Genomic DNA, 22,081 nt, shown 5'->3' with positions numbered 1-22,081 from the left:
TGAATGGAAATATATTAAAAGCAATGGCAGTAAGGAAAAATCTATTCAGAATTTATAGGAGAGGAATCCAATACACTGAGAGGAGATATGAAGGTAGAGTCTGGTACATATTGACGTTATGGTAGAAACCTACGTGGAATCGTCGTACAGACAATATTAATATTTTATCTTTAAGAATTTCAATATAGCGGTGAAATATTTCAGTATTGGCAGATTTACCATTAAAACATTTTTTATTTTTTTTTAAAAATAAAAACCTTTATTAGCATAAATAAACAATACATTCAGTAAAAAAATGGAACACTTACGGTTGGACTTGCCAAAAAAGAGTCTAGCTCTTGTGCTTGGCAAGTTTAACATAAAAAAGAAACAAAAAATGCAAAACAAAATAATAAAATAAATAAAAAATTAAACAATTTTAAAAATTGAGAAAATATGACACTAAAAAATATTAAATATAAACACAGGCACATATTAAACATACATCTCTTTTTTCAAAATACAGTTAATGTTAATTATGTCAAAAAGCTTTTCTTTAATTGATCCTTAAATTTTCCGTAATTTATTTCTTGATGTAGATTTTGTGGTAAATTATTGAAAAGCTTCCGTCCTATCTAAGTATAATGATGTTTGGCCGTGGTAGTTTTAATTCTCTGTAGAGCGAGGCATCCTGTTCTCAATCTTCCCGTAAAGCTAGGGTTTCCTAGGACAGCGGTGCCCGTATCTTAACGGCCGTAGTGAACGGTGATGCGGTGGACAGCCGTCGTAGTGGTGACTAGAGAGTGGTTTTATTTTTTAACGGTGTTATCAACACCATTTTTATAGGAAACCACTCTCTAGTCACCGTTACGACGGCTGTCAACCGCATTAATGTTCACTACGGCCGTTAAAATACGGGCACCGCTGTCCTAGGAAACCCAAGCTTAATACGGTCCGATGGGAGGCTCTCCTTATGCACCTGGAGCATACAGTACTTTCCGTAGATATCCTCCACTCTAGGAGTCTTTTCACCTTTTGCTCCTTGACAGTACAAATTTGTCCTGGTGTAAAATAACTCATACATCATTAATTTGAGAATGCATTGGATGTAACTTATTACTATCGGTACATATTTAGACGTTTTGGTATAGTTTCGGCCATTTTGAAGTAATTAGTTCCACAAAATGACTCCTAGGGTAGTATTGCGTAGAGCTGTCAGCCGTTTGGTTGTGTGTTGTGTAAAATTACTACTCCTTTTCACTTCAATATTACAATTGAAGACCTTATTTTAAAAACTTCAAATATCAAAAAACCCTAAAAAAATTCAGGAAAGTGTGAATGCCACGATTTTGCAATTATTTTTACATCTTTTGATGAAATTCAATCATAGATGTAATTTAAGTGCACTGTGAAGGTATGAATTTTTTTATAAGTATTAAGAAGACCGAGAAAGACATGGGACGATCAAGTCCATCAAATATTTGAAGATGGACATGTCAAGAGTAGGAATAATCGGCGTGCGTGCATGAGAAGATGTATGAATGTAGAGGAAGCGAGTTCTGTATGCAAAGATAGAGTAATATGGCGTTCTATCCTGTCTGACTACCCCTACGATGAAACGGCGTGATGGTTTGTTTGCGTGTTTGTATTTTTATTGAAATATTTAATCAAATGTTAGTGTAACATTTGCTGGTTTAAGTTAATATTTGGTTTTTAGTGCAAACTAAACAAAAATTAGTATCAATTTAATAGCTGAAATAAAAATAGCGGTTTTTAAAAAAACATGTACAGAAGTTGAAATCTATATATTTAGATTTGTAAAAATATTTAGTAAACTCTGCTAAAACCCAATATAAAAAAACATACAGAACACCTTTGAACTACCAAACAATTAGTGATACTCGTAGTGGCGCTACATAGTGACAGAAACGCAATTTTTTTATTATTTATTTTTTATTTAAAAAAATTTGTTTTTTTTTTTTACAATAAATATGATATAAAACAGAGTATTAAAAAAATAAAGCATAATTACATATCAATGGAGTACATATTAATAGAAAAATAATAAACAAAAAAATTCCACAAAGGCATGGCCTGTTCGTGGGTATACAAGAGAATGTTAAATAATTTTTGCTCCTAAAGTAAATAATGGACGGTTATAATAATTTTGTATAACATAAGAAAGAAAAAATAAAGTATTCTGTAAAAGATAATATGGTATTTTTTTTATAGTAATTAAAAAAGGAAATAAAAAATATTAAAAAAAACACAATAATATTCCTTATTATTAAAGGGCAACAAAATAAATCATAGAACAAAATAAATATTTTGATAAATAAAAATAAATTAAAAGATATATACAAATTTATAGGACAATTGCTGTTTTTACAAAAACACGGTATTTTTAACAGTGAATTTGCGGTTTCTACGATTTTTTAAAAGAAATATTTGGAAAGAACTATTGTATGGACGCTTAGACAGAATAATAGTAAAATCCAATAATATCGTTTTGGAAAATTTAGGATATGTGATGTTATTAGAACGATGCCTTCAATTATGAAAGCAAGCTGACCAATACTTAAGTTTGATATGATGCTGATTTAAAAATAAATAAATTGTAAATACATAGTAATAAGAAAAAAAACACATATTTATATAACAATTCAATAACGGAACCAATTTGTACTACTGATTTTTTTTTTCACGGAGTTTAAAAAAAATCGTTATAAATAGTAGAATTCAAAAAGAAAAAAAACCAACTAAATCTATGTTCAGGGTGAAAGAGTTAAAGAGGTTTAAGCAAACCCAACTAATTCAATTTTAATGGCGAGTTTGGCTATGGTTGAACTGCAAGAATCAGAAGACGGAGCAGTTCTGTCCCGAAACATCCCTTTTGTACTACAGTACCCAGAAAGCGATGCAACAACCAACAACACACGCGCAAGTCACCTAAACAGCATTGTTTCATCAATCCGATACTTTGACGCTTGAATACTAAATGCATTTCACCCGGGTTCCGATTGCAGTGAAAAGTCTATAGTTGTCTATAAAGTAAAATCCTATTTTCTGTACAAAAATGTGTATATTATTATGTATTTTTTTTTAATGTTTAATTATTATTAGTTATCGACGAAGATATTTCAAATTTTATATTTTCGTTAAGTAACATAGATTTTACTTTGTAGACAATTGAAAATAACTGCGTTTACGTTCCATCGTAATCGGGCCTTGGTTAGTAAAGGTATGTGTGGAATTGTCCAAGAAATTAATGATTTATTTTTTGATTTGGATGAAAGTGCAATGCAAACGCTATTCATTTATAATTTCGTACAAATCACTGGATAACAAAAACATTAGTGATTAGGTGATTTGACGATTTCGCACGTAATAAAGGCCTTTAAATGTAAAATAGCGTACGAAGATCCGTACATTATAAAGGGTCTTCCAATAGGGACTAACGAACTTTAACAGTTGATGGTGGCCATATTGTTGAAGCGACATCTGTCAAATTGTCATTTATTCAGTCTGTTTTGCCCAATCACCACGGACGGATATAGCGTTCAACAACACGTGCAAATGATAAAATTGTTTTATCAAAATAGGTGTTCTGTTCGGGCAACGTTCCGCGAGCTTCGCCCATTTTTCGGTCGCCATAGGCGTCCTACCGAGAAGACTATTCACAGTGTGGTGGATAAATTTGAGCCCACTGGTTCAGTTATCAATCAACCAACACACGTGCGTCAACAAAACGCAAGATCTGCCGAAAACATCGCCGCTGTCCGTAAGACTGCAGGATAATCCGAGGCAGTCGATTTCACGTCGTTCACAAAAACTCGGCCTTTCGCAGACCACAACTTGGCGAATTTTGCGTCGTGACTTGGGCCTGCACCCGTACAAAATTTAACTGACATAGAATCTAAAGCTAAACACTGAATGGTCTCTGGAACTGTTGGAAACTGACCCTAATTTTTATCGAAAATTCATCTTCAACGATGGGGCCCATTTCTAGACGAATAGGTACGTCAACAAACATAATTGACGAATTTGAGACGATACCAATCCACATGCGTCCAATGCATCCCGAAAAAGTCACTGTTTGGTGTGGACTTTGGGCTGGCGGCGTCATCGGCCCATATTTCTTTGAGAACGCTTAATCAAAGACCCTGGATAAGGCTGAAATAAGCATGTTTTCAAAGAGGTTTCGGAAGTAGGTATAAACAATTTTTTTTTTTTTAAATAACCAAACTTCTTACCAAGCTCTTTCCTGTACCCTTTTCCATATAAATAATATTTTAAAATTATTATTTTTTTATATTTATGGACCCACATACACAAACACACATTCACATACAAACACATACAATTACGTAGACTCTTTTCTTATGTGTTATTAGATTTACAGTGGATTTTTTTGATAGGCTCTTGTATTGTTTAAAAATTTCTACTTATTTTTTATGTAATAGCTGTAAAAATCCCAAATAAAATAAAATAAATAAATAAAAAAACTATCGACAAAATCAAGAAAAGAGCTCTGCATTGGTTTGGACATATAGAGCGAATGGACAGCGAAAAACGACGGCTAAAAAGATTCATAATGCAAATGTTGATAGATGCAGAAACAACAGAAGACTGAAAAAAACATGGCATGATCAAATCCAACAAATATTTGAAGATGGACATATCAAAAGGCGGAATAATCGGCGCGCGTGAATGAGTATATGTTCTGTCCTTTCTGCTTACCCTTACGTGGAAACGGCATGATGGTTCGTTTGTTTGTAAAGGCCTTTAGCACTTCTCTGCTATTATTTATAAACATAAAGATAAAACATTATTCACATTAAAGGTAATTTCATTTCACTAGGATGTCGGATATAAGGTACGTTTACTCTTTTAGGAAATTTATCTCCAACTCTCTGTAAAATATGTTATAAAAGAAAAATAATCTTGGCGAAAAGCTTGGGAAAATATTCTGAACGGGTCTATTTAAATAATAATACAATAAAGGTATTATTCATTCATTCTCATCAATTATTTGATAATCTACGCCACATCACAAATATTAGATAAATAAACTCCGAAATAATAAAAATACTGTCGTCATTATGTATATTACCGTAATAAAAAACATGAATATTTGATAGAGAACGTGCTTTCCATATTTAAGGAGAGATAAAAAGGTTTTGCCGAGTCGGCTACTTTTGTTTAGCCAGCCCTTACTCCAAAGGCGTTGGTTGAATTAGAAAAATGGAAAAAGAAAAACCACCCTTCTCTGCCTAAATTACCAAAGGATCTTACTCGGAAAACAGAAAACGGCACGAGTTTCGAAACACACTGAAAAAAGGAACCGTTTTTTGAAAACTAATCTTGTTATTTCTCCACTTTCGCATGGCAATTGTTTTGGGTTGAAAAAAAGGCTACATTATATTATTTCAGCAACGAATGGTTCGCTGATAAAACATTTTGCAGTCACGAAAGAACAGAAAAGTTTGGAAGGAAGATAAAAAGTTGGGTAATGCGTTTTACTTAAAACTTCAACGTAAAACTAGAAAATATTTTTAGCAGATTGTCTGAATTTGCTATTCATACGATGTCAGTGAGCATCGTTGATTTATCTCAAAGTGAATGGCAACGTATACGAAATGCGAAAAAGACCTGCGAATTTGAGGTATACGAGAATACGCATTCAACTTATGCTTTTCGTGTATATACGAGATGTTTATGCATCGCGTCGATCTTATTAACATTTTTTGGTGATCAAACCAACTGAACTTTCGATTCACGTTATCTGAAACGATCACAGACTGAATCACCTTAAAAGTGTGAGCTTACCACTGAAAATATCTATATTATAATGTTTACGGAATCGTGGATACAGAATTTACATTTCAAGGCGGTTTCAGTGATCATCACAAACTGAGTTTATAAACATATTCAAATTGAGTTCACCGCTGACAAATGAAGGTATTTATGAGGAATTTAAAGATAATCACCGATTGAATTAGCAACTAAGACGAGTTGTGATAGTTAAAGATTTTTTCAAGTATTTTTTTATAAAAAAAAGATTTTTTCATTATTACCGTTACTTTTGATTCTGAATTATTACTAATGATCAAACAACCCGGCCTAAATTCTTAAAATATCGCCAATCTTTGATAGTACATTTGATTGAATTAAAGTTCGCCACTGGCTGTGTTCGCTGTTCTAAAATATACAAACAAAAATGTTCTTCAATTGCTGGTACGAATATTATCGATTTTAATGTCGATATTTGTTTATCAGACTCGTTTCAGGCCGGTCTAAAGATTTCTGACTGATTCTGCGAACGTGATGAAGTAATTTGCGCGCGGAGTAAACCAACAAAAGAGTGTCGAGTTTGTCCAAATGTTTGCCGACAAAATATTGGATTTCACCCTCCAGGGAGTTAAGATTAACATATTACAACAGAGATGGAGAACATGTTAGAGAGAGAAATATGAAAGTCTAGGCATTTACAAGGCTTATGAACAGTCATTGGCCGGCTTAAGAAGTGGCCATTTTACACACTAGGTAAAATTCATAATTTTGCCTGTGTTTGAACAACCGAATTCCTTGAATTCCTCTATCTGTTAATTTTAGCGAAGTTAAGAGCCAATGACGGGTCATAAGCCCTCTAAATGCCTAGAGTTTTTTGTTGCACCAGAACAGGCCAGGAGATTAATTCGCGGTGGAGAATTACAGCACTGAACACCCATGCTTAAAAAAAATCATATTAAACTTCGAACGTGAATCAAACACCCGAAATTGAACCCTATTGTAATATGTTAATCTCAATAAATCCCTACAGGGTGAAATCCAGTTTTTTCTCTAAAAACATTTGGACAACCTCACAATATTGTTGATTAAACCTAGTCTAAAAAGAAGTATAAAAATTGAAAAATGTTTTCAGGCGTTACCTAGTAGGTGAGGTGAGGTGACAAATTAAGGAAATATCACGTACTACGAATATCGATAAAAATATATGAAATGGATGAAGAATAATTGATTATATTTTCAAAATCAATATGGATATTGTGAAGAAATGGTTTCATGTACATTTATTTTTTTAAATATGTCACTAGAAAATTGAGACCTAATGATAGTTGTGACGTCGAGATTCGTGACAATGTTCTAAAAATACTTGAATAATTTAAAACGAAGTTGCAAATGAACATGAATCGTGACGTATTAGGGGCGTGGCCACGGCGTGGCTAATGCAATGACCGTTTTTTGCGGGAATCCAAAATTTTTACTAGACAGTATTTTATAGACCCTAATTACTTTAAAAATGTAAAAAATGGTGATATTTCCCTATGCAGTCAGAAGAATCCCAACCACATCAATAAACGGTTTAGCTCTTTCTTCTTTCTCAGCCATCTCCCCACTGCTGGATACGGGCCTCTTCTAAAATTTCCCATTCTTTGTTATCGTGAGCTTTTCTCGACCAATTTCTTCCCGCGACTGGGATCACATCATCCACCCATCGTTTATGTCGCAATAAATTTAATTTACCTAAAAATCTTTGTAAATTGTCACGAATAAACGCCCATTTTCATCTGATTGAACATAGTGTTTAATTAGCATTCCATGTAATATGTGTAGATATCAAATTTGTTATGATAATATTCTAATCTGGAAATTGAGAATCTGTAGTAATGTACAAATGTACCAACTCAAGGCACCTTATGTCGTGTCAGATGTCAGGGTCTCTAATGATTCGCGTTGTATTAAAAAAAATATCGAAAAAGAGACAATTTTAGTAGTAACTGAGTAAATTTGCTTTTATAAATGCGACCAAAGTAAAAAAAAAAATACATCAAAATTAATTACACGTTCAGTATATATGATAACTATGAAAGTAGTAATAATCAAATAATAAAAAACCCACTAGAAATGATCAAAGCAAGCGTTAACATATAACTGTTATTTAACATAGAACATGTTTATTGAAATATGTTTATTGAAATCTACGGATTTGGTAAAGGTTGTTCAAATTGTTTTTCTGAACGATATTGAAAATTTTCTGAAAAACATTTTTTTGACTAGCCGCAGTAAATTTAAGGCCACAAGTTTATTATTGTATTAAAATAAAAATATGCAACACGCCAATATTACGAAAAAAAAAGTATCATATCAATAAAAGTAACTTAATATCAAGATTTCATTATTTTAATGTAAAGAAAAAAATATTATAAACCTAGTCGAGTTTTTTGGATGCACTTAGAACTATTTTTCTCCAAAAGTAAATTTACTGACATTTTTAAACTCTGCGCGAACTCGTATTTGTAAAAACCTTATTTTGATGGGGCGGCAAGCTATCAAAACGTTTACATAATAGCGAAATATAAGAACTACATATTTTTATAATAAATTTTACATAGTGGTGACCATCAGGCGCGTTCCGCCTATACACACTGTGGATGCGGCGCACCCCTTGAATATTTAAAATAATATTGCATTATATGTATTTTGTTATTAAAATTGTAAACATTAAAAAAATTGTAATCTATAAATATTCTTAAAATTATCGCAGAAAATGTCCCAGCGCACGTGATTTACAAATTTAAGTAATATTTTCAGTACACATACCTACCCATATGTATGCGTATTTCCCATATCAATGTACTGGATATCAAAGTACTTTGGCCTTGATAGTATTCGTTACATACGCTGGAATCTGGATACTTCTCTTTATTTTGAGTCCAGTCCTATAACAAATGTTCGAATTTCCGCGCACGTGTATCAAGGTTTATAACATTGTGTTGTTCTACGAAACTGATAGAGATAAGAGCATCCAACTCGTGAAATGCAAAGAAAAAATAGTCTAATAACGTATTGCATAAAGTTTTTTATAGTGTATTATTGTAATTTCGACAAAATTTAAGAACATTTTCGAGTTTAAGTTACTGTTCTAATGTTTACAGCTTCACCGCTAGACGCGCTTACTCCTGTGCTCCGTTAATTTGTAGAAAATCAACTGCCAATAATTATTAAGCACCATATTAATAATATAATACCTAAGCGCACTTTACAAAAGTGATTATATGCGATATTAATTTTAATTAGATATCTACCTAAATCTACTAGCGTCCCTACCAACAATATTCACCGCACGCGCCCGGTGACCATATGTCAAAATGTATACCTATACTAGCATAATGAAAAAAAAAACATTTTACAGCATTACGTACAAGTTTCAACGTGAAAATTTTCGGGAAAACTTTTTTTATTTAAAAAATGCGAATGCTCCCCATTGTTTGATCGCGAAGAACGCCGTGGAATGTGTGTTCAGGTGATAATATTGTTTTCCGTTTGGATATGTTATGTAAAAGCAGAACAATCTAAGTATGAACAACTGTTTTATAAATATAGCTAATTCACTTCCCTGTACACTAACGATGTTTACGGTGAAATACACTCGCTCTATACGTCTGTCTTATACTAATTAGGAATAACATATTATATAAATATTGTACGTGCCCAGACGGATGAAGAATACAGTTCTGTGTGTGAAAAAGAACAAGAATCCTGGACGAAAGTTTCCGATTCAATGGCTGCTTATTACCAAGTAAAAATCCCGAAAAAGGAAATAGACTGGAGATAAGTTCACTTCGTAGAGCAGTGGTTGGCGCTTTCGCCTACCATACTCGAGGTCCTAGGTTCGATTCCTGGCAGGGTGAACGCGAAATAATTATATTCAAGGTGGTTCTACGCAATATTTCATTGTTCCTAGAGTGGCACCTTAAGCGTATGACTGATCGGGAAAAGTGATCCGGATACACCGCGATTGGGGTATGTATGCTGTGCCTTATGCACCACTGGGTGCAGATAGGAAGAAATTATGACGATGAATGATGAAATGTATAATATCCGAGGCAGATAAGAAGATTCTTTCAATACCACATTACGTCTAATGTGTCTAATATACGGTAAAATTATTATGCTAGACACTTTGCTCGGAGATATAACTTACTACAGAGTAGAGATGGGCATTTTTGTTACTTATAAGAAGTAACAGTAACAATTACTGTTTCAAAAATTACTTTTTTCGTAAAACTGTTTCTACATAACAGTTTAGAGCAGCGTGGTCAAAAAATCTAGTACCAGCAACTGCTGGAACAGTTTTGCAAATATTCATTGAACAGTTACTTGTGACGAGCCACGCTGCTCTTAACTTTTATTTAATAAACAGTTTTATATATCCTGATTATTTTTTTATGTTTATACGAAAAGAGTGGCCATGTTTTTGCCACGCAGCCACGCAGCCACGCAGCCACGCAGCCACGCAGCCACGCAGCCACGCAGCCACGCAGTCACGCAGCCACGCAGCCACGCAGCCACGCAGCCACGCAGCCACGCAGCCTCGCAAACTGCTTGTTTAAAATATTTTCATTTGACACCCTGATTAATTTTTCTTCACAGTAACAGTTTAATATTCTTATGCGACTATTTCCGAAAAATAACTTTTATTTTTAACCGGTTACAGTTTAAGAGCTACAATATTTTTTACCAGCTCTACTACAAAGGTGACAGCGGAATAATATACATTGTAAATATTCCCTCATCTGAGATTTTAGTTTAACAGATATTGTATACTTAGTTGGCGTGTTTTGAAAATATCCAATAATACTTATCGTCGAAACAGACGTAGGTATTACTATTTATTTTATTTCATAAAAATTAAGAACAATTGTAACGTGCGGCCGAAAAGGGTACCTACGTTTTTTTTTTTGCCCATATATCGCTGTCTCGGCCCCACAACGTTAGTTAAATATGTGAGCTGTACTAATATAATGTTGTTTTCTTTTTTTTCTTACAATTTATGTATATATTTTAGTATGAATATGTATTATTTTATATGTATTTTATATATTTATTTTTTAGACACCATAAGTATAATATATTAAATAATGTAAATGAATGCCTCGACACGGGTTGTGCCGTAATTATTGAGGTATTCATATTTATAAAAAAAAGTGTTATGTAAAAAGTGAAAAAAAAATCTTCTAATACCGCAGCTGACCGGCTACCCCTGCGCGCTTCATCCCCCGCGGAGGCCTTAAGGAAAGCACCCCCACTACAATATTCACCAAAGTTCACTTATAAAACGCCGTGCACCCGCCATAAAAGGCAGAGTTATTTATCTCAGCTACCATACTGCTTTCTTATTTGGAATAGTCATTGTGCAAGATTTTTGCTTTCAAACCAGGAGTTCATCTACTTTCCAGGTACTGGGAGGTGGCTCTCAGCACTCCAAAAAGGTTATCCCATGGAAAGTACAACTACAAGCAGCCGCTTTTATGCATTTTGGAACAGCTCATGTACTTAGCCAGCTTCCTTAGATTATCCTTGACGGTAATTCAAGTAATGAGTTGCATAATACTCACTAGGCAATCAACACGAATGCGCGCTCTTGAGCCCTTCCGTACTTAACTTGCTGGGTAGTTTTATCAACCATTACTATGAAGGAAGTGCTCGAGCGTAATCTTGACACCACATGTTTCTCCCTTTGTCCAAGTCCAGGGTACGGCCATAAATCTCATCCGTCAAGTGAAAACAGAATCCCGGTGATTCTTAACCCGTGAAAGTCAAACTGTTTTAATAATAATTTTTATTTTGATGTAATAAAATCATCGCTGTTTTACCGATTTACTGAACTCGAACGTATGTACGATTTCCTTAAATATAAAATAAACATTAACGACAATTGTATTTGCTCTATACTATTTTAATCAAAAATATATTATATGTTTTTAAAAAAATGATGTTACAGTAGTTATATACTAAACTATGATAAAAAGAATTGCATAAAAAATATCAATATTAGATACCAAGTAAAGGGGAATCTTAAGATGCATTAAAAATATACAAAAAGCGACTATTTTATTAAGAAAGAAACAGGAAACTACACTGAGATTGCTTTTTACTCGGGGATATGTTCACATGAGTACCGTGTAAAAAAATATACTCAAAAATAACAATGCTAGATAGGATTCCTTTTATAAAAATTAATTCAGGAATAAAAAAAAATTGCTAAATTATTTCAAATCAATTGAATATAACAAAGAAGCATATACATATTATACGTCTTGCTATGGGTGTTGCTAAAATATGTTGTGAGGATACTTCTGGAAAGAGAGATATTTGATACTTTGGCTATGACTGTCCAAGATCTGTATACAAAAGTAAGGCAAAAGTCAAAACTAATGATGAACTGTCTGAAATTTACTATTTATTGAACCCAATTTATTACTAAAATATGAGATGACATCAAAAAAGATGTGAAAACGAATAGTAAAATAGGAAAAGAAGATACCCATTAGAGGGTGAAAGCGCTAATTGGTAAAAATAAATAAGTGGAAGTGTACAAAGTATTTTTTTAATGAATAACTTATATGGAAATATAAGTTATTACATCATTAAAATAGGAAAACATTAAGTTTTTTTTTTACAATTACTTTATCAATAAATAAAAGTCTATGAAATACTGTCGAGTAAAAAAAATTTTTTTTGTACTTATAAGTATCATAAACAGTATTTTTCACTTTATAATTTTGAATTCCCGCGAAAACGATTCATTGCATTGGCCACGCCTCTAATACGTGAGGTTTCGGTTAAATTTTGACCTTTGTGAGCGTTTAAATCTAAATACAAACGTCGTCACGAATCTTGAAGTAACAATTGCCAAGGCCAAACATGTCGTGTTTTCGCGGAGACGTATAATATTGTTTAACAATATCAATATTGATTTTGAAAATTTATTTGAAACCCCAATGTCTGATTGTGCGTGAAAGCGTGTAAAAACTGTTCTGATAAAAGGTAAAAAGATGGTACGGTAAGATGGGTAGGTATTGTGTAAAAACAAAGTATAGACACTAATATGGCAAGTTGTTTTTATAACTAGCGCAAGTAACCAAGATTCAAAAATGGTATAATACTATACGAAAACTAGCGACTAAAAAAAATACGCGTACTATTTCTAAACAAGAAGCAAATTTCATTAAAAAAAACAATCCAAATAAACAAACAAACAAATACACAATCCTTTAATTAATTTATTGCAATATTAACATTACAGTAAATGTTCAAATTGTTTACCACCGGCATTAATACACGCACGCCATCTCTTTAAAACATATATTGGTTAGTTGCGCTAGTTTTTGAAAAAACTTGCCATATTAGTGTCCATACTTTTTTTTTACACCACGATGCGTGAAAGTGAACTAAGAGTAAAAATATTTGAAAATTTTAGAGAAAAAATAATTATGATTAATTTTTGTGTAAAAACTACAGGCATTCGGGGAATTTTAAGGCTTGTGGTAGATAGCAGTGTTACTTAGGTTGCCGATACAAAAAAAAAAACAGAAATATTAAAAAAATTGTGGTCAGGGTAGTTAAAAAAACTCAGAGGTGTTAATTTTTGACGGATTTTATAAAATGTTTTTTTTTCTCGTGTAGTCATGAGCAGGTCCACTCGCTGGTGCCCCCTTATCGTTGCATTTTGGGACAGGTTGTATACTACGGTGATGGTGAGGGTGGAGGCGTATTTTAGTATTTGCGTGTTGGTGTAGCGAGTGTCCTGACGAAGAGACGGGTACGTCTCGAAACCGGTAGACTAAAAAAGTTGGTAAGTGGTTATATACTAATATTTACTAACATTAAATATTTTATCATTGCTGAAAATCCATGAAAAATAAATAAATGGATAGAAATTATAAGGAATTTAAGGAAAGAATCTGATTGGGATCCATAAAAAGCAAATGTTGATTGTAAACATTCAAGAATTTTTATTTTTATACTCAAATAAATAACATCCTTCCATTTTTGTATATATATTCTCGTCGAATGCAGAACCCAGGGGAACGATGAATAAAACATTTACGCCCCTAACTCATCATTTTGGTGAAAACCGCACGTAAATCGGCCAGGAAGTTATTTAGTCTATCGAGGACACACATACGAACATTACCTTTTTTTTATATGGATTATAAAAATAAAACTTTGTTATTATAGTCCTTAAAATATAGCTTAATTAGATTGACAGGTGTCAAGTCAAACTAATTTCATTAGTGATGGGAAATTACCGATCAATCAATCAATCAAATCGATTTTATCAGTTTTTTCATGCAATCGTGAAACTCTGTTTCCGAAAATTTATATAAAAACGCAAAAACAAGCCTATTATAGTGTGTTTATTCACCAAAAAATTAGACATTTATACTTTTTTCATAAACAACATAAAATGAATTATTTTTTTATTCGATTAATTTACATTGATCAATTTGTCCCATCTCTAACGTTTTTGCAAAATGATGTAACCTTGTAAGAACGTCGTTAATAATTAGATTTATTTTAGTTTTTTTTAGTTTTAAGGCTGATTTTATGTATTTATTTTGATTAATGTGTCAAGCATTGTATTAAAAAAAATAAATTAACATGCCAGATACGAATAATTTTTCGTGTGTCAATATAGATAACTCCTAAGACGTTACTACAAAGTTATGTCGCCACTTTTTTTGATAAATGTCATTCTAATCGAGCTATATTTTAAGGACTATAGGGTTAGAGAATTTTATTCATTTACAAGAAAATATATAACCCGTCGATGGGAGGAGTGCTCTCCCGAAACTGTAGTAGTGTTCTTGTAAAATAACAATAATATTGTGTAACAATTATAACAAAGTTTTATTTTTATAATATGGAAATTTATTTATTTACACTATACCGTTAAAACGGTAATAACTTACAATGTGTTATTTTATGTTATAACAAGGTTTCTTCACGCGTTACAACTTTGAATCATGGAAAGTTTCACTTAATTGTATAAATATGCAAACACATCAAAATACTTAGGATAGGTACATGTGGCGTACTTGTGTTTTCAAACAGATGCTATGACGTAATGAGTGTAAAACCAATAAGCGGCTCGGTATTGGCTCTTTCCAATATGTTTGTAAACGAATCCCGCTTCGGTGAATGACTACCAATTATTACAAACATGAACAAGGAAATCGGTCAGAGTGAACAAAGCATTCTTCCGATATTTAGTCGCCTAAGTCTGATAGGCAGTAGTACGTACTAGATACTCCTGAAATAAGAAATTTAATGCATTGAAAAGAAATGTGTTTTTAATTACGATAGTTGACACACCTCCCATTCATAAGCGCATTAATGTTTGTGCACTAGCGGGCATATTGCCAAATGGCTATTTCGTCCAACCAACCAATAAAATAAAAGATTTTATTTATATTTTTTTAGTTTCAAAACGTATACGAAGGTAAAAATAAAATATAAACTGAAATAAAACTAGCAAAATGTACATATAAATATAATTAATATCAATGAAAGTCCTTAATGGGAAAAGGGGAATAAAATGAGAGATCAAGGAAGAAAACTGAGATGTTTCTTCAGGCGCGATTTAAACTAATCTACTGTAGAAACATCTTTGATAGTGGATGGGAGGCGATTTCACAGTTGAGCCGAGCCGCATGGACACTATATGAGTTCGAGAAAGAGGAATTATGGATGGGAATTACGAGTGTTTAAGAATAAGAACGAAGAGGTAAGCCATGAACTGATGTGCGTTGATATTTTTCACGAAGGTATATTGGCAGTGGTGTAGTCCTAAATAAAAAAGTACCGGAGCGCACCACCACCACTATAAGAAAGTGGGAGGGGGGGGGGGGGGTGGAGAGGGAGGGACACATGTTTAGACATATGCCAGTTATCGGCAATAAATACGTTTGTTGTTATTTCGAATTGTTTGAAAAGACTTAAGTATATATTTTTTAAAACGTAATATTTGTTCCTGACTAGAGCCGGAGCGCCGCCCTGCTCAGATAAAAAGTGCCGGAGCACCGCTCCTTGGCGCTCCGGCCCGACTACACCACTGTATATTGGAGCGTTAAAATTGTGAAGTACAAAGAACAGAAGTGAGAGGGTATGAAAGCGTATCTTGATCATTAGATTAAAGCGTGATAAGAAAAGTCTTCCAATTTAGATCCAGTACAGAAATCAGACTAGGGACCTTATCGGGCATGGTACGTAAACGTGCTAACCACTAGACCAGGAGGCAGATTTATTTCCAGTCGATTTTCTTTTTCAGTATTTACTCTCAGGACAAAATTTAGTGATTTTACACAAAGAAAACATTTAATTATATTATTTGAAATAATTTTTATCCAGAAAGTAAATCGACTGAAAATTAATCTGCCACTGGTCAGCGCGTTTACCTACCATGCACCCACCACGCCTGATGATGTCGACGCTTTGGCCACCCATGCCCTAGGGAGTTGTAAATTACTGTTACTAATGATATTGCTTTATCGAGATTTTTTATACATTATAACACAAGTCTGACAACGAGTAAAGGATGATTGTTTCAACATTAAAATTAGAAAAAAAAAATATGAGTAAAATGCGTTTTGCATGTCATTTTTTGGATTACAGCAAAAACATATCGGACATTCGACGGCATTAAACTTTTGGCAAAAATATACTGTTCATATAATGTATTCATATAAAATATTTACAACGAAAATATTTGTTTAAAAAAAATAATACAAAAAACATAATTCTATAAAAAAGGGGTTGAATAAAATATTACTGCCGCTATTTTATTTTAAACAATAAACACGATTTTTTAGGGCCAGACCGCAAAACTTCAGAGGAACAGTCCACACGGTAAGCTTTAAAAAAATCCTAATATTTTTTTTAAAGTCTATTTTTTAGTCTTAAAACGAAGTAAATCTTTAATTTCTCGAACAAGCATCCCTTCCGCAAACCCTTACCCCTCCCCTAAAAAAAATAGATATAAACGTATTTGATCAACGAAGCGATACACACCAGACGCGGACTAGAGAAGCGGCTGGGTAGGAGAGGGGTAAGGGTTTGTGGAGGGACTGCTTGTCCGAGAAATTAAGGATTTAACACAATTTTAGATTATGATATTATTCTTTTTTTTATGTCTATTTCGGAAAAAATTCATAAAGATTTTTATTTAAGCTTATCATGAGGAATCTTCATCTGAAGTTTTGCGGGCTGGGCCTGGAAAACCGATTATATTAAATACATAATTTATATTAAAAATCTAGAAATCAAGTACCACAAAACTTCTGCGATATAAAACGTTTTTATTTCTGTTTCTATAATCGCATTTTTTTTCCCTTTAATAACTTTCGTGTTCAATTTATTATCTTTAAATCGTTATATAAAAAAAAAAACTTAAATACTTGATCTTGAGTACTGAGTACCAATGTACCGTAATTATATTTTAGTTTTATAAATCTTTCAAGCATATTTTTTATCAAAAATACCTCAGAAAATTATTGTCTTCGTCTAATATTCATTAATTTTATTTTGTTATGGCGTGATTTTAACGTACGGTGTTTTAGAATGGAAAAATCATATGATTTTTCAGTTACAAAGTACTTTAAAATTACGTACAAAACAGCTACTTCCATGACAGTCTTAACATCCGGTTGAAAACGGGAAATGTATCCAGTTTTACCTACCAGTCCAGAGTAATTGATGAAATATCACCGCTGGAAATAACTTGATATATTAAGTTCTCTTAGACATCCGGGAAATCTTTAAGTAAATTAAAAATATCTGAGAAGTTTTAAAATGTTTTTGCGTCACAATACTTTATGTGAACTTCCAGATAAAACATCAGCGCGACGTGTAAGTAAAAACAGGCATTCAAGACGTTCATCATTATCTAATAATTTCCATTTCCGCATTCAGTAATGCATAGGGCGGTACAATAAAGCAACAAATGCAGTGAATTTAGATCATCCGATGTGCGAAGGCGAAGGAATTAGTCTTACGCTAACAGTGAAATATTGTAGTGAACCACCCTGAAAAAAAATTATTTCACGTTGACCCAACCAGGAATCGAACCCGGGACGTCAAGCATGGTTAGCGAACGCGTTAACCGTTGCGCTACGAGGCGGACTTGATAAATTCACCTTCAATGAATTTATTTCTCACCCTATTTTCTCCTCTGTTAGCGTTGTGACATTATTTGAATAATATTTAAGTACAAGACATGACAATAGAATAATATGATAACACAGTTTATAATACACACACAAACCAAGTAAATAATGATAATGTCCCACATTCACAATATTTATTTTACGATATAGGTTTTTATAAATTCATAATTTTATTTATTTAACTTATTTTTTAAGCACCCTACATTACTATGACGTTGTAATCATAAACTATAAAAATACTAAAGCTATTTCAATTTACATAGGGCACTGCATTGGTACGCTAAATCCAGAGTATCTCATAAAGGTTAGGGTGATCAGTCTTACACTTCAGGTAGGGACTAGTCCAGGGACAATGAAATGTTTCAGTTCAAAACTACCTTTGAACAAACATTTCAGGTCGAATTTGCCAGGAATCGAACCCGGGACTTCAAGCGTGGCAGGAGAGCGCGCAAACGACTACACTATGAGATGGACATATCTCTACTAGATTTCCTTTTCCAGTATTTCTGCCCAGACACGGGCAATGATGCGTGTGAGTAATCAAATAATCATGAAAAGAACAATCATTTCGTAGAAATGTAATTGGTTAAATAAAAAAGTAAATGCCTGATTAAAAAATATACAGGTAACCCTCGTATAGCACGGTTTCGCTGAAACACTACACTATTTTTTTGCGTAAACCATCCACAACACGGATTCTCGCAACGTAATGTAGGGGAGACCCGGGCGAAGCGGATGGACCGGGCATAACGATTGAGTTGAATATTTCCGAAAACTGCAACAAGATATCTCTCAAAGTCTCACAATCAGTGTATCACATACAACTGATGCGATGACAGTTTGTATATGTCATTGGACGGGAGTTTGCGCGACTTTGATTAATATTTCGGTTTACGAGGATTTTCTTGCGAAATACAAAGACAAGGTTTGTTTAATTATGATATCTTTACTATGTTTTATTATAAATAGTACCACATTTCATCAAATAATATTTTTTTTTCTATCTGGAAAGCTAAGTTTAGTTTCAAAATTCCGAAATACGTGCTATTTTTCCGACCAAATTCGCTCTGCCCGAGAATTCAAAATTTTCTTAATTGGATAGATTTCTTTCTCAGATAGACTAAATGATATTTATTTCCATTTTTGATTACAAATAACATTTCAGCCAGTCGTAATCACAATATGAATGAAACTGGCACAAATATCTCAAATAGTATAGTATGCATCCAAATATATTTTCGTCAAAGGGCAAGAAGCGAGTAGGAGTTACAGCAGTAGTAGCAGTACATAAAGGGGGTAACTATTAACAGTTATTTGCTGCTGCAATGCAGCGGGATATTTTATCCTATAATAGAATCCAAATCAAGGAGAAAGTAAAATAGCAGCGAAATAAATTTAAAAAACAAAGTCAGTTGAAAACATACGTTTAAAATGCCTGATTTGTGATGAAATATTTGTTGAACCATTACCAGAGAATTGTATTCAAAGTAGTCGGTGTAAAAGTTGGGCTCACTTATCGTGCACCTCTTAGAGTGGACATGGTGCTTACTTCTGTAACGATTGTGATTTTGCAATCCGGGCAAAGAGAATAAAATCAGAAATTTTAAAATTGATGTTTTAAAAACACTATTAGTTGAGAAAACACTCATTTTGTTTAATTACTATAGACCAACAATTGTGTTAAGATTACATAATAAATAGTTTTATTATCTGTAAGTTTTGTGTGTTTAATTTAATATTTCCCTTAACCCAACCGCTTTGCGTGGGTTTCCCCTATGTATGAACACACATCGTAAGAATGAAATTATTGGCATATTAGAACGAGATCAGATGTGACGGTTTTGACGATGCGAGTTTTCAAGACGTTCAAGATTTATTGATAGAAGATGAATTAGGGAAGCAGATTTGTTGGAAATGGATTCAGACGTTCAAATCGATTACGAGGAGAAGAGCAGTAACAAAGATTGTGAAATAAAATAATTGGCTTGAAAGAAATTACAAGAAGACCTGAGCTTAGCAAAAAATCTAGGAACAGCAAGCAAATCAAAATCACAGATTTATTAAAGATGGCGGAAAGCGCTAATCATAAATAAGATTGTATGTAATATTTATTTATTCATTTATTTATACATCAACGGTTCCAAGAACCTTTTACAAAAAAAATATTTACAGAAATAATCACAGCAGTGCACAATAATTATGAAGTACATAATATGAAATTAAAACTAAAAAATTTAGTTAAAATATAATACAAAAAAAACGAAAAGTAAAATAGTAACATAACATCTCTAAATAAAATATAACAATAACCATAAAAAATCTTATGTTCCAAACATAAATATAACACAATGAAGTTGAGAATAACTAGATAATAATAATTTAAAAAATTAATACAACATTAGTACTTTATAAATTATAAGTTTTTTAGAGCAATAAAATAAAATTGAAAAAAATAACTTAAATTAACTAAATAATACCTTTATTTGATGAAATCATATCATATATTATAATTCAACCAAAAAAACGTTTACAATGAGGAAAACGATCATTCAAACAAAATTTAACTAATTGAAACAGTTATTTTTTACTGTTTGACAACAAAATTTTATTTATATTTTTTTTAACCTAACCTCTCTTTGAGTTTTGCATAACACTGTATTTTTTTAGAAACCTATCTACCGTGTTATATGAGGATTATCCGTAATGTATTAACCTAATTATATCAAGGATAGTCAATAAAATAAAATAAAAACAAGTTTTATACACTAACTGTTTACATAATTATTTATCAAAATATTTTGTTTGCAATGTTATTGAACATCGGAATAATGTCCTCGACCTCTAAGAGAAACGTGTACAGGTACACGTTATAATATAGTATCTATAGGTCTGTCTGTTTAGCATAAGAACTAAGGAACTGGTTGATAGTTGAAAGACTTATTATTCAAGGCCGGAGGAACAACCGCAAGGACGTCGTAATTACATATATTGAACGTGGTCCATTAGATGTTGTGCAGAACCAATCACGGGTTAGGGGCACGAATGAGAAATTATATCTGCCACTGTTGTCAAATTCAATGGTGTTAAAGTAAAAATCTATAGTGTGTCAAAAAATGTTATACGGGAATACGTTTTTACTAAGAAAAGTTACAACGAGTTTCCTCTTAATACCAGTATTTGATAGGTAACGACGGAATTTTTATAAAGTTTATATTTGAAGCACTAACTTTGTGGTTATTCATCATAATAAAATAAATAAAACAACTTTGTTTTTAACCACTAATTTTTATTTTCCACCGACCGGTTTCAAAGCAAATAAGCTTCTTCGTCAAGGTTTACGTAACTAATGAATTCATTCCTTTTTTATTTTTATCATATTCACTAATTACTACTAAATATATTTTATTCATCATTTATTATTAAACTATGTACTTATTTATAAATTTATAAAAAAACAGCTTCGGCTTTGCGGGAACAAAAATACAATTATGTATGTTACCGATTTGTTAAAATAAATAAAACTTACAAAAAATAAAAAACCGCTGAAAATAAATTAAATTTATGAGTTTTATTCCATTGCGTATTTTTTTAAGCTTTAACTTTAATGCAATCGTTAGGTTTAACAATAAAAATGCCTAATTTTGGGCGTTTTGAAGTGACCTTTAGTGATTTTGAAGTGACTTCTAAACTCTCTGAACACATAAGACTAAATAGGCTGAGTGGGCAGGACATATCCATCACGGTTACCAAAAAGAGTCTTAGATGGGTACCCGGGAGGCAGAGAAAGGTCGGCAGACCGAGGCTGCGTTGGGAAGATGACATAAAAAAGGATGCATCCCAACTCCCAACTATTGGATGTAACTGGAAGGTTGCAGTGAATGACAGAAGTTAGAGGCGATTTATGTCCTTGAAGAAGAATCACGAATTGTTTTCAAAAATTAAACATGCGTTTGGTAAACATTTAGTATCAATAACTAACTTTTAACCGTAACTTTTTAATCGGAAAAGTTACCCTGAAAAATATAGTGAGTATAATTTTCTATTAATACTAGTTTTAGCGTAACATTTTCCACTTCAAGATACATAAA

General features: G+C 32.6%; 1 protein-coding gene across 2 annotated transcripts in view; it reads right to left on the bottom strand.

Moving 5' to 3' along the window:
• beta4GalNAcTA (beta1,4-N-acetylgalactosaminyltransferase A) overlaps positions 1-22,081 on the bottom strand; it is a 95,200-nt gene that overhangs the window by 57,240 nt on the left and 15,879 nt on the right. The gene's annotated exons all lie outside the window — the stretch shown is intronic.

The sequence above is a fragment of the Micrasema longulum genome, unplaced genomic scaffold, assembly GCF_059751315.1.
Source record: "Micrasema longulum isolate JH-2025_06_02 unplaced genomic scaffold, ASM5975131v1 h1tg000173l, whole genome shotgun sequence".
NCBI classification, from domain to species: Eukaryota; Metazoa; Arthropoda; class Insecta; order Trichoptera; family Brachycentridae; genus Micrasema; species Micrasema longulum.
This window is presented reverse-complemented; position numbering and strand designations above follow the sequence as displayed.